The sequence below is a fragment of the Phasianus colchicus genome, chromosome 2, assembly GCF_987193195.1.
Source record: "Phasianus colchicus chromosome 2, bPhaCol1.hap1.1, whole genome shotgun sequence".
Lineage (NCBI taxonomy): Eukaryota > Metazoa > Chordata > Aves > Galliformes > Phasianidae > Phasianus > Phasianus colchicus.
In genome coordinates this window covers 102,003,365-102,020,939 of record NC_143437.1, presented here as the reverse complement: position 1 = coordinate 102,020,939, position 17,575 = coordinate 102,003,365, and the positions used below count along the sequence as shown (strand labels likewise).

General features: G+C 39.6%; 1 long non-coding RNA gene across 1 annotated transcript; it reads left to right on the top strand.

Moving 5' to 3' along the window:
* The first annotated feature begins 9,213 nt into the window (after positions 1-9,213).
* On the top strand, positions 9,214-10,653 carry LOC149919230 (uncharacterized). The gene is made up of 3 exons (XR_016464853.1): positions 9,214-9,300; positions 10,153-10,222; positions 10,568-10,653. It is a non-coding gene; the product is annotated as an uncharacterized LOC149919230 (long non-coding RNA).
* The last annotated feature ends 6,922 nt before the right edge of the window (positions 10,654-17,575 follow it).

Genomic DNA, 17,575 nt, shown 5'->3' with positions numbered 1-17,575 from the left:
TGATTATTTGCAAAAAGTTGTAATCAAGCTTGGAATTAAACACACCTTTCTTTCTCTGAATGAGAATAGGATAGTACTTACAATAGATGTTTAAATATGAAGTGCAACATAAACAGTTTTATACAACTGTGACTAAATAAAAATAAAATGATGACAAGCAAAATTGTTGCAGTCCCATATTGTGAAAGGTGATCCTCTTAAGGTGTGCATAATGCAATTTATATTGCATGACACTTTAATCAGAAGCTTTATGTCTCTGTTCATTTGTCCAGCAGATGCCAAAAACATAGAATCATAGAATCATTAAGGTTAGAAAAGACCTCTAAGATCATCCAGTTCAACTGTCAATCCATCCCCACCATGTCCACTAAACCACGTCCCTCAGTGCCACATCTTCATGGCTTTTGAACACCTCCAGGGACGGTGACTCCACCACCTCCCTGGGCAGCCTGTGCCAGTGCATCCCTGTTCCTTTGAAGAAGAATTTTTTCTAATGACCAACCTGAACAAATTAAGAAACAAGCACAGATTCACATGTAGTCCAAATACCACTGTGCTCTGGCACTGCTGATGCCACTACACGGTGCAGCATGCTGGACAATGAGGGTGGAAAGAGGCTGCTGGATTGGCAGTGGGTCTGCCAACTCTGTCCTGTTCTCATCTGATTTTCTCACTACTTCTCATTGGAAGTGCAAATGGGCTGGTAGAAAAGAGACACTGGATTTATTCTGTACCTCTGCAAAGTAAAATTTTTTAGCTGTACAGCTCTATTCACACTCAAACTCTTCTTTCAGATTTCAAGGTGCTACTGTGAGGGAAAGCAGATAAATGGAAATCTAGGGGAAGATGAGTGAAAATATGAAGAGCGGATAGAAAGAAAGCCTAAGTGTTGATCAGAAACTTATAAAGTTAAGAAGGCAAAACCACCATCAAAATAGATTTTGAAACAACATTTTATCATTTAAAGTCCATAAACTTTAATAACCTTTTCAGCTCAAACCTGTTTTGCAAAATAAACTTTTCAGAGTTAACAGAGCTTCTATGACAAGGAACGTATCTCTGCATGACAAAAAAAAAACAGTAAAAAACAAAAAAAAACCAGTATGAATTTACAGAGAACTCTTGATGTAAGCCAGTCTGGCCAGGTCCTCTCATCATTAGTGCTTCAGACAGAGAGGCATGAGGAGAGACAAGGGTCTTTAGGGCACTGGACAGCAGAGGGTGGGCTCCCAGGGGTGATTTGCTATTATAACATTGAACAATCCCCACCAATAGTTCACACAACTGAGTCCCTTGTGTCTACTCAAGAGACAGGTGATGCTGTACTGGAGGTAAATGCATCCTGAGCAACTTAAGTCGGGCTAACTCCTCTGTGAAAAACAGCTAATAGGCCAGAAATCCAGGGGCTTGAGTTTTATGTATGCTGGTAGTGTAAGAGAAAGTAAAAAGCATGAGGCTGCCAAAAGGCGTAAAACAGAAATCACAATCTGCTGAGCAGTTGGAGCTATTTTCACACTTCACCTTTCCACAAGCAAACTTCCTTGCAGTGTTTTGCCAGGCTGTGGAACTGCTGAACTCAGAGGACACTGAACTCAGTGCCACAGTCTGCACCAAATTCATACCACAGTCTGGATCAGAAATGATTACAGCTAGAAACAAAAGCATCTCCCTCCCAAATGAACTTTTCCAGCTTTTATGACATCCATCCTGCCTCCTCCCACAGGTTTATTTTCTAATGACTATTCATAGCCATATGCTAAGCAAATATATTTGCTCATCCCACTCCTCATTTGAAATTCAAACACAAGGACTGCGATCCCGATAGACTTCATAAATAATGTGGGAGGTCAAAGAGTGAGTCCATCTGAAGACATGCCCCGCTCTCCCCACGGAGGAGCCTACCCCTTGCTGCTTGGAGCCATTTAGAGAAACCTGCTTATCCCACCCTGGGGTCTGCAGAGGGGTGCCCTATTCATAACACAGACTCAGCTTTTACAAGAACTGGCAAGACACTAGAGAGAGAGACGGCCTTTAAAGTGGACACACTCTGTGTTGGCAGTTTACGTTGCCATTCAGTGAGAAAGAAACACAAGGCAGTCGTTTTCAAATGAAGCCACCAAATGGCAGAGCTCGTGTTTTATGAGCTTCCACAGACAGTGGCGAGTCCCCAGATGACTCATTTCTTGGTGGGGGCTTTGTGAAAGGCACTCTGTGAGTGTTGGATTTCCTTTCAGCTAGGGCACTACATGCTGGCTTTGTTTAATGGCTGACAAATAGTAGAGTGTAGCTTAAAAGTTCTGCTTGCCATGGCTAAGACCTTAGAAATTATGGCACCCGATGGGGCATTGTTTGCAGGAGGATACTTCAGGCTGTGTGTCAAGTTGCTATTTTTAAACAAGCTTTTTGTTTTGTAGTCCTTTTTTGAATGTCTGTTTTTTGTGTTAGACACGGGCAACAATAGATCCATTAGAAGCTATAATCGGAGAACCACTCCAAGTACTATTTTATAGATAAATTAAATCTTCTGAAATGCCAGACTTATTTACATAAAATGTTTATTTTGGTAGAATGTTTGCTCATGAAAAGAGAAAAATATATTTTAGTCCTTCATAAAGGTTTGTGGATCTGTTTCTCAAAGAAGGCAGATCCAGTTTGGGTAAACTGGGTATAACCTGGTTAAAGAGCTGGACTAGAGTCTGACATCAAATATCCTGAATGTCCCTTTCACAACCTGATTTACAAACCAGTAAAACACAATAAAACTGATGAAGTGGCTTTGAATTATTATTTTTTTTAAAGATAGACAAGAAGAAATCAGGAAAAAAGTCTGTTGATTTACAAAATTTCTCTCCCCTCCTGCTTTCTCTCCCTGAAACTCAGATTCAGACCAACGCATTTCAGACACTTAACTCCAGCAACAAGGAATAGGAGCCTACATCTTTATATTTCTCCTGCAGCCAGTGGATGGAGTGGGAGTTCCAGAGCATGATGCAACCCATCTGCATCACACCTTGGAAGAGACTTTTTTCATCAAACATTGGAAGTCAAGAGGTTTCTAGTTGTTAAAATAGTCCAAATAGTCCAATAGGCTGCAGAATTCAGAGATGCATTTGAAATGCCAACCTCATTTCAAAATTTCTAACTTAGTAAAGGGAGTGAGTACTTGAAATCAGAATACTTACAAATTGTTCTCAGTCTCAAAAGTTGCTAAGTTCATGCACATATTACTAGCAGAGAATACAGCTGATACAGTCAGTATCCCAAATTGTCATACGTTCCTGTGCAGCAGAGCAGTAACTGCCTGTGTGTGAGCTCTTAGACCATGGCAAGCACAAGGCTATGAAATTTCACTTGTCCCACACATATTTGTCCCAAGATACAAGTCCGTTTCTAGCTACTCACTGTCGATTAGTTGATACAGAGTGATATTTTAGGCCACAATAAATTGATCTTGATCCCATGACTCTCCTGCAATCCCAGGTGTCCAGAACCTCACACCCGCATATGTGTATATTTTCTTTTTCCTTTACTCTGGATTCATATTAGTGGGTTTTTTAAAAAACTTTCAGCACTGAAAAGCCAGGTCTGCCACAGATTATCGAACATGCGAAGTCCAGTCTCACTTCAGTGTATAAAAATGAATATTTGTCCGTAGACCAGAAGTGTTCTGAGAAGAACAGTGTGGGTATAAAATGAGTGAATGATGTCCAGATGTCATTCTTTCTTTCTCAGGCAAAAAAGTCTCCATGGATTGACGTACTTCATCATGTCATAACCAATATCAGTTGTGTTTCCTCACAGTGTAAATGCCAGAAAAAGAGATAGATGACAAGCTAAGAGACCCAGTGCTGAGTGTGAAGCAAATACTAGGGTAGAAGCAGATGAAGAACATCCTCCTTAGATTCCTCAGCTTTCACTTCAAAAGGAGAGGGTAGAATAGAATCCATCCTAATTACAAAGAACAGCTGCCTTTGTTATGTAAAGAGACCTATACTTCACAAATGTTGAGTTAATGGGGAAAAAAAAAAAAAAAGGTGACAAAGAGAGATGTAGGCTTCCACTGTGGAAAAGTATCATCATGAGCTGGTTCTTTGTCAGAAAGCACTCCCTTCTATTTTATTATGTTGGCCTATGACATCAGAGGCAGGTGCTGATGGTATGAGAGTAGACGTTGAACCTTCCCACCAATACAAGTTGTTGCCATGGGACAGATGGCAGCAGAGTGGCACTCTGACACAGTGGCATCTGACATGGAAGTGAGTATGAAGCAAAGGGGTGGATCCTAAATTCCTCCATGAAGAAAAATGGCATCCACTGACATTCCTTAACACTTTCTGAACATTTCTGGAGATCAAACAGTGGATGTGAGCACAGTGAGGCATTGGGTGGTGCGTTTCATCAGTGATGACAGTGGGTCACCTCCCAGATTTTCACGAGCAGAGCATGCAGGCACTTGATCATCTCTGGCAAAAATGTACAGCAATGGTGGTGCCTATGTAGAAAAACAGTGTTTTGTAGCTGAGAATTTGTTTTATCGAATAATGATATTGTGGTCTTTGTATGTGTTGTAGTTTCCTTGGAAATAATTAGGAGGCATAATTTTTGGAGCAACCTATATATAAAAAAGGACCTGGTTTCTCATTGTGCAGTTATTTTAGAGGCCTGAACATTCATCAACTATTTTATGAAGGTAAGGACTGAAGTCCTATATGTGTACCAGCTTCTGTAGAATTTGTAGAGGTGTACAAGACTTCTGCCTCTAACAACTACTAATGATCTCTTTAGGATCCCTTTATCATTCTTGAAGTAAGTCAATTTTTTCCAGAAAGTGAAGTCAAAGCAATTTAGGTCAAACTTCTGGTCCAAACCACCTTCAAAAGAAAACCAGAGACCACTATCATGTGACCCTGAAGTTGGCCCACCAACTCATTAGCTACTTAAGCATCACTGCCTACTTGTTAATATAATAACACTCTTCCATCAATGCACTGACAGTGATGAGGTTACACAGGCAACAGATATGAAAATTATGACATTCTTTCTCCTTTACACAGTTTTCACTTTTCTTTTAGTGTCAGACTATAGCTATATTCAACCCATAGCTGGCACACAAATAGAACTTAAACCAACTATAAGATATATTAATGCATCAAACATTTCAAATAAACTGCAGTTAGATTCTCAGGTGACAACTATGTACGTATAGATGTATATAAACCCTACATATAATAAAATAAAGTGATGGGAACCTCATTTTTATTCCCTCAGACTAAGTAGTAATGATGATGAAAGATCACGTTGAGTGTATATTCAGTTTCTAATCATTCATCTGCATTCATGGATGGTAACCCTGTCATATTCTCCTGGAGTCTGATGGAATATCCGACTGACATTTATGAGGCAACTTTTCTTTTCCTTACTCAAAAGCTCTCTTCCACACAGGTTTGGCCATGCCAAAATACACACCTGATTTACGCAGTGGATTTGTTGGAGCACAATTGCCACTACACATAGTCATAAATGATGCAAGAAACCCATTAATATCTCTAAGCCAGCATTCAAAGCTGTTTATTTAGATGTAGCCAAAACCATGAGCTGTCTGGATAGATCCCAGGCTGGACAATGAGTTCAGCCAGAGCTCTGCCAAAGACAAACTGCTTCTTTGCTTCCAGGTGTTTGTCTACCACAAAATTACTTAACACCTAAGCTGTCATTTGGTGACGTTATGAAAAAGTCCCAGTTTCTTAAGCCCTTGTCTGCAGAGTGTGGATGGCACCAGTTAAGTCCATCAAAGCAGTGGAGTGAGATTTTCCACTGTGCTCATTTCACCGGGCTGGTGTGTAATTACATTCAGAGGAAAATAAATCTTTCTAGAATAATCATTTAACTCAACAAGCTTTAATCCAGCAGAGCATGCTGGCATCACCTACTTATATAATAAATACACGTCTAATAAATGAATGTCTAAAAAAGGCTTCATGGCAATAGAATCACATTAACAGGGGTCAGGGTTTTACATCAGTGCCTATTAGAGCCCTCTCCAAAGCAGTAGGCTGCTTTTCAGGTCTGCTGAGGAGGTTTTGCTTTCTTGTACAAGCGAATGTGGTTCACCTCAAGGGAAAAGAAAACAGATCATTTGATCGTTCACAGTAGGCCTGCACACCACACTGCTAATCATGAAGGGCTCATGGAAATGCACCAGGTGGAAGGCACCACATCTAATCCAGCAGACCTTTCCCTGCAGCAGGCTCTGGGGACCGAGCCCTTCAGAGAATAATAAAACAGTGAGGGAAAATGCAACAACAAAATGCAGAAAGATTAATTAAATAAAGGGCAGCCTTCCAGAAGACCTGTAACAACTCTGTGAAATGTGTTTTCAACACCACAATACTCATTCTCTGTTTTGTTTCACAGCAAAACCATTACATGTAAGTGTTGCCTTTGAAACTCCAGAGAAAGACACTGATGAATGTTACACAGCAGACCAGAGGCTGCCAAAACTAACAGATTTCTGTTTAGAGACCCTAAGAGTGAAATCCCTGTGAAGTAGCAGAGCTTGAATAGTAATTAGACACAACCATAACAAAACAGTTAACTACTCACCACTCAAATCTCTATGACTCCTCTGTTGTTACAACTGACAATGGTCTTGCAGGTTGCTGAGAAGGGGCTGCCCATGAAAGAAATACTCAGCATAAAACCAGCTGAATTAATAAGATTCTAAAGGCCACTTAGTTATGATATTAAAAAACTGCTAATATTCATAAGCAACAGTTCCCGCTCCTTCAAGACTTGAAGCAAAATTAATCTAAATACAATCACGCTCATTTTGATGGATGGAGACAAGATGGTGGATAATCAAGATCTTGGCTCAGGGGAGACCTTATTGTTCTCTACAACTCCCTGAAAGGAGGTTGTGGCGAGGTGGAGATCAGCCTTTTCTCTCAGGTAAAAGCGATAGGATGAGAGGGAATGGCCTCAAGTTGTACCAGGGGAGGTTTGGGTTAGATATTATGAAGCATTTCTTCTCAGATAGAGTGATGAGGCATTGGAACAGGCTGCCCAGGGAGATGGTGGAGTCACCATCCCTGGAGGTGTTCACGAAAAGGGTAGATGTGGCACTGAGGGACATGGTGTGGTGGGCAATATTGGAGGTAGGTGGATGGTTGGCCTAGATGATTTAGAGGTCTTTTCCAACCTCAATGATTCTATGATACTAACTGCGTCCCAGCAAACATTATTTAATCATCAAGGATTACTTCAAGTGCCAAATGTTTATTTCCATATTCTTCAGAGCTGGACAAAGGGAAATCTCACATCAATATTTTATATCTTATTTAAGAAAATTTTTCCCCAAGAAAAAGGAATCAAGTTCACATATCAAATGAACTCAAATTTCACTTGCTGTGCTGTCTGCATCTGCTGGGTGCAAAACGATAGAACAGGTCAGCTCTTGATTTACAGCAGTGATCCCAGAGTGGTGAAGATCAGTTGTTCTTGTAATAAAGCACCTGAGAAAAATGTCATAAACCTCATCAATCTCATAAAGCCCCCCAAAAACCTTTTTGGTTCTTCAGGGAAGAAGACAAACAGACTGGAATAATATAAAAAGAAACATTTTCATGGTATCAATACCATCAATCACTAGACAGTGAGTGGTTTTTATTGTTGTTGTTTCTCTGGTTCTGTATCGTTTTATTGATTCTTTAATTTCTTTATAATGTTGTATGTAAACTAACAAGCACCTGACATTCACTTCCCTAGTAACTGATTGGTCAAGAATAATATGAAAACAAGAATTCAATAAATTTGAAGTTGGAATCCTATAAAAATGTGAATTTTGTTAAAGTAGTCCATATTAAATATAGTAATAGGGATCAGATGTTTCAACATAAGCAACCATTATTTTTTCTAACCTTCTGTGAAGCAGAACCTCACAAGAGAACACCTTTAAATTCTGCAGAAATGAAATGTGAGATTTCCTAATACTTACAGGAGCTCTGTTCCTAGGACTTCTAAAAGAGATACCTGAAGAATTATTAAAATGACCAAATCTAGTTAAGTTGTCATGGTTTTTTTGGTAGAGACAAAAATCCAGCAGTGGGGTACTGTTTTATTGAATTTAGTTGACTTTTATTGTACATATTACAGCCAATTGCCATTTTGACTATCCCGGCCACCCTTTAGACAATTCAGTTTTTCTGTAATTTCAACACATCAAGAGAGCAAACTTGGAAAAATGCCTTTCCCACCAAAACTACCCACAAATTGCAGAATCAACACTGAACTATTTTGTAGTGATTATTCGAGCAACAGGATTTGAACTTAACATCCTCTGATCCAGGGGACCGAGATAATTTATTCACTCTTTACAAAAATAAAACCCAGCAACGTCCAAAGGAATTACCCTCTTCTGTAGGCTGAAACAATTATATAAAATGGTTTCCTTGTCAGCTGCAGGAACAGTAGTCCTTTTGACACCACCATTTTTTCTAATGCTGTCAAACATCAGCTTAAATGGAAATGTTAGTATTCAGCATTGTAGCCTCAGACTTGCAGACTAAGAGGTGTCAGTACCGCTGTGCGATTTAGTTACAGCATCATCTTTCTTCTGACCTGCTGTTCAGTTTTATGTAGCAGCTATTTGTATACTGTACCCTCCATAATATAATGAACTAAAAGTTCAGAAAAGTCATGTCGAGGTGGAAAGAGAACTATGTGCACTAAGCAAGGCTGCACCTCCTGACATCAGCACATGGGCCTCCACTTTACTCTAAGATACAAGCTGCCACTCGTGTTTTAGGGCTGATTTTGGCGTTCCAAAGATTTACCATTGCAGTTGCTCCTAGAGAGGCCCTTTCTCCCTAAAGCAACATCTGGATTCTTTAGCATAAAATTGGCAACATCTAGACCCCAAGTTGTCCCATTACCACAGGGTCTATCGGGGGTGATAATTATGGAAATTACTGATCACAGGTGTGTGACCTACACAGCATGATGCTAAAAATATTTCCACCTCCTTCGTGGTAAAGCTCCTGTTATACCATCACAATGACTTTCTATATTACATATTTAATTATCCTTTCGCTTCAGAAAGTCTCTTGCTGAAAACACCATCCATGAACTGGTTCCTTACTGTTGATAATCCCCTTTTCAGCTGCCTTTAATCGGTAGCTTGCTTATCCCATAAATCTTCACTGTGAGTCAGGAGCCATCCAACCTTCCAGCTTACAGCTCATTTCCTCAGGATCCCAGCAGACCACCAGTCCTTCCAGGAGCTTCTTCCTCTGATTTCTCTGGGTAATTTTTCACAGTAACTGTTTCCTGACATAGCATGCTAGACAGCAAGGAATAGCTCCAGCAGGACTGTAGAGAGAGCAGTGGTGATGCTGAGATGTGTGACTGGATTATCAGAAAACCTTTCTGAATCTCCATTCAATAAAGATCACTGCAGGCTGGAACAAAGTCTGTTTTTATAGGAAGATGCAATCAGAAACCGTGCAATCTAGACCTGATCATCTAGGTTTAGAAAAGAAGAAAGATGTAATTATTCTTTAAATCTATAGGAGAGATATAGGCACTGGGAAAAGAAATATGCTTGAAACTGAAGAAAATATGATAGAAAAATAAATGGATATAAATTCTCCATAGAAAAACTCTGGTTTAAAGAAAAAGAGAAAAAAAAAAGAAAAAAAACCCTAAAAATCTTTGTTGGACTCTAATGCCGAAGTGGGGCAGTGTTTAAATGATGGGATAAAAATCATTTCTAGCCACATTCTAGAGTTTATAATTTTATCAGCTGTCACTGTGATAGCAGTGGGCTTGGCAGTCTCTTCCAGGCTTATTTTTTTGCTCCTGCACTCAGACCAAGCACTTTGGTGCCAAGTCACCCAGCTGGCTCCCCCATGAAGCCTAAAAAGGACAAAGATGATGGCATGAAACCTGTCTCACCCTTTTTCATAATTTTTTGCCAGCCACTTGTCACATGCCATTGCTGAGTACCTCTTCTCTTTTGATATTATTTCTGGATGTAATATTTTGTTTTCATGCTTTACAGTAAATGTGTCAATCCCTCTTCTATAGAAAGAGACAAGATTGTCACCGTTCTGCATCACAGCAATTTACCCTCCTTCTGCCGATTTCTATTTCCAGAAAATAGGGAAACAGAGCTCACTTTCAAAAGACAGCAAAGAGGACTTGCTACATTTCAATTTTCGGTTAGGTAAGTAATAATATTTCCAAAATCTTTCTGAAATCTTTCCATATTGCAGTTCTCAGTTATCTAGCCAGAGGACACTGGAAAGTGATAACGAGGTGTTAAACACCAGCACTGTTCCCCCAGATAGCCCTCCTGCCAGCCATTTAACACTTACTCAGGTGCTAAAGCTATGAATTATGCGTTTTTCAACAACATTTAAGTGCTAATAAATTATCAAACAGTTTGAAAGAGGCCATGTCTGGATGGGAGGGTTTAACCACAAAGACTAGGGATGTCCTTCACCTGCAGCAAGGGAGCCCTGCCCATGGGTGGGACAGACTGCTCAATAAGGTTTCTGCATTTCCACAGCAGAAGATGCACCCCTGGACAGGTCAAGAATGACTGCCTCACCCTTTCATACGGAAACTGACAGCTAATTTCTTTGGAGGTGTCTGCCAGGATTAAACATTGAGATCTTCTTCTTGTGCATCCCGCGCTTTGTGTTTCCAGACAGGGCTGCCCCATCCACATCAGTCTAGACAGGTCAGTTCCAGCTGCCCTCTTCTCTTGTGATTCAGCACTCCTCAAGCGTGACTTCAATCCTTTCTGTAGCAACTCAGTCAGAACTTGCCAGCCAGCGAAAAGACGTCAAGAGTTATAATTCTTCTGGAATATATATTTTACATTCACACCATTATTTCTCCAATAGAAATAATGTTTATGTGGATTTACAATTTAAATCAAGGCTGCCAAAATTACTCAGCATCTAAACTATCTGGCTGCTAGCACGACATTTGAGAGGTACTAACAGAGTAGGCATAAAGCTGTCATGTCAGCAGCACCCAGATACACCTAGGCTTGGCCAGGGCTGGAAATTACTACTTCATGCCTCGTTGCCCACATTCCTCATAGCCGTATAGAACTTGCTGTGGAAGACTCGTGGCCTCTACAGGTGAACTACACTATGACAGAAACATTTCTGGCAGGATTAGAAATGGGCTTGGCAGGGCTGGAAAAATGAGTATCAGTGGTTTGGTAGCTTTCTCTTTCACCCACCTTCTCATATGTATACATATATTTTCCTGACGAGTGTTTTGTTATGGTTTTGGTTTTTTGGTTTTTTTTACCCAATAATGGTATAAACATCACAATGCTGCAATATGGCTTCACTGTAGGTGAGAACGATAGTAGACTTGAAATAAAAGCAAGGTCCAAAGGCAATACATGGGGAGAGGAGCAGACAACAGACCCTAATTGATCAAAGTGATATTCAGTAACCTTATGAAATTGCTCAGTAATAAATGCCCTGGGAAAGGAGAAGGGAGAAGAGGGGGGAGGGGTGTGGTTATGGCATCCATTGTCCCAAACAATCATTATGCACGATGAAGTGGCTGGACATCTGCCTGCTTCTGCACTCAGCTTTTGCTTTCTCTACTAAATTGCTATCTTAATCTATAGGTATTTTTGCTTTCCTCCTACTTTCTTCCCGTCCCTCTGAGGAATAATGAGCAAGTGGGTGGGTGTTTGGCTGTTGATGAAGGGCAGCCCACCACACCCAGAAACATAAACATAGCAAAAAGTGTAGTATTTAGGTATAGGTGCAGTATTTAGGTGTAGGATTTGGTTCCCTACCATTTGCCCTTCAAGAAAGTTATATGTCAAAGCAATAGCTGTATAGAACTTTAAAGGAAATAGAAGAAAATGGAAATGAAGCACAACTACAACTTAGCATCATTATCCACTTTGCATCGTGACTCCCAGTGTGAAGAATATGATGGGACAGAAGCTTGCACACCTCTTTCATTTATATATTGCATGAATCCAGCCCTGTCTGTGATTTAATTCCTGATGATGAATTTGCTGTAAGCTCTTGACCACCTAGCAGAGTTGGGGGGGAAAAAAAAGCTACAAGCAGTTCTTTGAACTCACTGCTATGAACTAGGTGAGAGGAGCTGCTCTTGTTCTTTACCATACTTACCTGGGGATTCCATTTTACTAACTAACCCAAGGAGCATTGCTCATTTATCTTCTCCTGGAAGAAACTGATCCAAATGCCGTGCAGAAGTACATCTGCAATCTATAGCCACATTGTCTGATAATCAAGGTTCACTGCTGGCAACAAAACATCTCACATTCTGCAAGTCTGCTGAGAAGAAATGAAAACAAACAGTTATAGAAAAATCACTTAAGAAAAAATTTCAGCAAAACTGGACCAAGTGGTTTCAGTCTCATCTTTCTCTGTAAATAAAGCAGTGAAGAGAATGAGATGTTTCAGTGAAGTGCTCAGCTCCAGCAAAAGTATAAATAAATGAAACCAATATAAGCACATCTAGAAAATGTTGAGTAGGGCAATTGTCTCACGAATGACTTTTCCCTGTTCTTCTTGTCCCCCTCTTACATGCATTCTTCTGCAAAAATTATTTTTTGTTCTGCAAGTATAAGTATCCCTAGATCACTTAACAAAAGGATGTGCTTGAGGTACAAGATAGCTTGTACAGTTGTACTGGAATGGGCCAGTCAGTAAGTTCTGTGCAAAGGCAATGAGTGATTCAGGATTTATAGATGCTGACATTTCCCATCCTCTGTCCATAAAAGCTTTAGAATCCACTGCAGTTTTTCTCATTCATAGCACAGGCTATACTATAATACCTGCTATACCAGTGTAAAAAGACCTTGAAATAAATATAATGGGTGTCTTGTGGGCTCTTTACATTGCCAGAACATTTCATACATACTTTATAGAATATTTTATAAAATAGAGGCTATGAATCCTCATTGTTGTTAAGTTTTAAGAGAAAGGCTCTTATACAAAGCTGATTTGGCCTCAGGGAAGAAAGCAAAAGATGACATTTGTCAGTTACAGATTATGGCATCTTGCACTTTTGATACTGAGAAAAAGCAGCAGCTTTACTTTGGTTTACTACTCATTTTTGCACACACGTTTGGTGCTACTTACAGAGCAAGGATTTCAAGAACCTGGAAAGCATAGCTGAATGATATCAGAGACACTTTCTGATCTTCATTAAACATCCCTCAGTATTTCTAATCGCTTTGCCCTTAATCAAGTACTATGTGAAGTATTTGCAGATTACTTATGACTTTGATTTTGACTTTATGACTATGGTTTTCCATTATCATTTTTCAAAAATGATAAGATGGCTGGAATCATAAGTGAAACTGTCAGCTCCTAGCTTCCCTGACCCACACTGTGATCTTCTATAATGGCATAACTGTGTCAGTGGATAAGGGAAGAGCCATTCATGTCATCTGTCTGGACTTCAGTAAGGTCCCTCACAACATACTTCCCTCTAAATTGGAAAGATGTGGATTTGATGGGTGGATTGTTTGATGGAAGAGGAACTGGATGTGAGATTGTACCCAGAGAATAGTAGTTAATAAATAGTAGTTAATAACTCAGTGTCTGGATGGAGATCAGTGACAAGTGTTGTCACTCAGGGGTCAGTTTTGGGACTGATTCATCAGTGACACTGACAGAGGGATCAAGGGCACCCTCAGCAAGTCTGCAGATGACACCAAGCTGTGGAGTGCGGTTAACACACCCAAGGAATGGGATGCCATTCGGAGAGACAGGAGAGGCAGTGGGCTCAGGAGAATCTCATGAACTTCAGCAATAGGGTGTAAGGTCTTGAACCTGGTCATGGCAACCCCTGCTATCAGTACAAACTGGGGATGTAAGAATGGAGCACTGTCCTGCCGAAAAAGACCTGGGGATACTGGTGGATGGAAAAGTGAACATGAGCCAGCAATCTGCCTTCATTGCCCAGAAAGCCAATTGTATCCTGAGATACATTAAAAGAAGCGTGGCCAGCATCTCAAGGGAAGTGATCCTGCCCATCCACTCTGTGCTGGTGAGACCTCATCTGGAGCACTGCGTCCAGATGTGGAGTCCTTAGTATGACAGAGACATTGACCTCTGCACATCCAGAGGAGGGCCACAAAAATGATCCAAGGAATGAAACACCTCTCCTTCAAGGACAGGCTGAGAACGCTGGAGCTATTGAAGAGAAGGCTCCAGAGGGACCTGATAGCAGCCTTTCAGTATCTAAAGGGGGGGGTGTAAGAAGGAAGAGGACATACTCTTTTGCAGGATCCGTTGTGATAGGATAAGGGCAAATGGTTTCAAACTAAAAGATGGGAGATTTAGATTGAATATAAGCAAAAAGTTTTTTGCAGTAAGGACAGCGAAGCACTGGTATAGATTGTCCAGAGAGGCAATGGATACTTCATCCCTGGATGGGGCTCTGAGCAACTTGATCAAGCTGTAAGTGTCCCTGTTCGTTGCAGAGGAGTTGGACTAGATGGCGTTTAAAGGTCTCTTCCAACTCAAATGATACTAAGATTCCATTATTTTGTTAACAATACATGTATAGTAGATTTTTTTAAAAAGCACAGGTATTTTTGTCTTTTTCTGAGTACAGAAGAGAAGAATTTTATGTTAAAAAAAAAGAAGAGAGGAGTAGCGAAGTTGCTGATTTACTTGGTTGAAGAAAAAAATACCGATTAATCTTGTGCAATGATCTGAACCTTGCAGTTTACAACTTTTCTGCACTTTCTACTATTAAAATAGCCTTTAACACTCAGGTTGGAATTGTGTTTGTGAGTTTGAGTTTCAAAGGCATGATTAATTTCAATCATTCAAAAAAAAAATATCTTTAAATGAAATCCTGTATCACTTTTTGTGTTAAACTTGAAGTTACAGTTCAGAGGCTAAAAGTAACAATTTTATCTATCAGGCTAAGGTTTTAGAATGCAATGTCAATTTATAATAAATGTTGACTAAAATGAATACCATAAATGTCATGTTATATATCCATCTGTGGATGTATTCATCACTGAGCAATAAAGTCTAACTTTGGATTCAGCACTGCTCCAGCACTTATTGAACCAGATGACCTCCTAAATTATTCTGTAATTCTCTGATTGGTAAAGTCTGATTTATAAGCTGCTGCTACCGATTGAAACTGTAAATGGGAAGAAATTTATGAATTTTGCTTGCACTTTGGCTTGCAAGTTCTTAATCAAAATGTTGCTATTCAGAAGTATTGGACGATTGTTCATATTGGTTGATATCTGGTGGCCAGGATTTGCATGAATGAGTTGTACTCTGGGGTATCTTTTTCAAAATCTTCTAAGGAGTGATTACCTGTATGACTTACTCATAGAGCACTGTGAAGCCACAAGGTGCTCCAGTGCTTGATGCTTCTAGTTAGTCAGCAAGTTGAGTCAATGGAAATGCTGCTATTTTCCACGTATGCACTCTTCCCTATTGAAAATATAGCATGATTGATCTTTAACTGTTCTTCTCATGATAGCCAGGTTGCACTACCTTGCACTCTCTGTGTGTTAACAGTACGTTCACAGTCAATTGCAGCAGTTCAGATAAATTATACCTCATCAAGGAACATGATGACCTACTTGAGCCTCTTTGTGCTTCTTTCTGAATTTTTATTTCTTCAAGAAAGAGTGACTGGGTGAGTAATAACTAAAGGTGATCAACTCGTAGAGCAGTTCTTCAGAAGATCTAATCAAGTCTGAATATTGAGCAGATATGCAATTTGCCCGCTGGTGGCTGAAGGGTGCAGTTCAGCCCCCTTCAAATCCAAGGAAAGATTCGGAATTGAATGGTGCCCTAAATGAACAAGGTCTGTTCTACAGATTGAGTAACACTAAGTATTCCCAGAGGTTTTTTTATTACATTAGAATCAGTTCTTAAATCACTAAATTGTGTGTGGAAATTTCCCATTCCAGAAGTAAGCAAATATTCAAGAGTATATATACTTTACTTAGCAGTCACCACAGAAAAATATACAAAATGGGAATATGTTAAATACAAAATCTAACCGGATTGAAAAATGAGTTCCCCTGACAGGCCTCTTTCTTTAATAGAGTTTTGTTAAAGAGAGCACCATTGTTTCACAGAATATTCCGTGATTCAGTATATAAAATATGCAGCCTTTTAATACATCTCAGCTCAATTTTGCGTTCTACTTTAATTTTTGGTCAGTGCAAGTTTCTCTCTAATAGTTATCCATAAAAAAGGTTTCACTTTGCTTCAATGCTTGGGAAATACATTATTTGGTTGCATTTGTTCCCTGAAAGTTTGTTTATATTCATCCAATTCAGACAGATAACACTGAAGTTATACTTAAGTAATGAAGAGTTCAACATATTTTGGAGGCAGAATTCCTATAAATCAGAAATTTAATATCACACCAACAGTTTGCAAGAGATAAATCTGAGGGGTATTTTTGGAGTTTGTGAAATACCTTAGCTCCTTCAGTTTTCACTGTGGACTGGTGAGGATGACAGCAAAACTGCAACAGACTGTGCTACTCCAAAAGGAAAGGAATTCCTTTAAAGCTAAAGGAATAAGATTCATAGAACCCAAGGCTTTTTAGCTTCATATCTACTATATTCATCCAATCCAAAACTTAACCACAAAGAGGAGCCTGCAGTTCTGAACACATATGATAATATCTGTAGGAAGCTAGGTGAGCATGAAACACTTCCTGGCTTTGTTCAACAGGTGATGCTTTTTTGTCAGACTGAAGAGTCCAATTTTTATATAGTTTACTGTATATAGAAAACTACCTTTTTAAAATAGAAATAGATGTCCACGATATGTGTATTAGGCATGTATAATGCAAATCTACATGTACAGGAATTAGGCAAGTAGAATAGTCCTGGAAGCCAGAAACAACTTTATTTTGAAATCCTCTCTCTTTCATCATTTAAAAGAGGTTTGAGCAGATAACATCAGACAGCAAGAAGACAGCATTAAAGAGCCTAAGTGCTATGGTTGTTTCTGCAGTTCTCTATGCATGCTATTAGCTAAGGGTGTGACAGACTGTGTATAACTGGCACATCTCAGGGATGATGGACACAACCCTACATGTCTATTTTAGAAATGCTCAATTTCGTGTGTTATTTAATTCATTTCGGTGCAAACATCTGCAACTTGAAAATGTCTCCTTCAGTTCAGTGTAGAAGCAAGACAAGTATCTCACACAGTCAGAGTAATGCCTGAAATGACTTTTAAAGGAGAGAACTTCCATTAACTGACTGGAGACTGAAGGTCTTTTCAAGACCTTCTCTTAGCTCACATGGGTAACACAGCTGACACAGACCTGACTTGAAGAATTTTTTATAGTGTCTTTTGTAGGATGCCATGCAATGTGAATACAATATTCTCTTGAGGTCTTCCAGAAGCAAAGGAAGAAGATACGCAAAATCTCTTTCAGCAAATGTGAGTATGGGACCCTTCTGACATATCTGTTCATTCACAAAGAGAAGTAGCTTAAAAAGTTATCAGAACAATGTGACCATTTCCCCTGTGCACTGGTACAAAGTTATCGG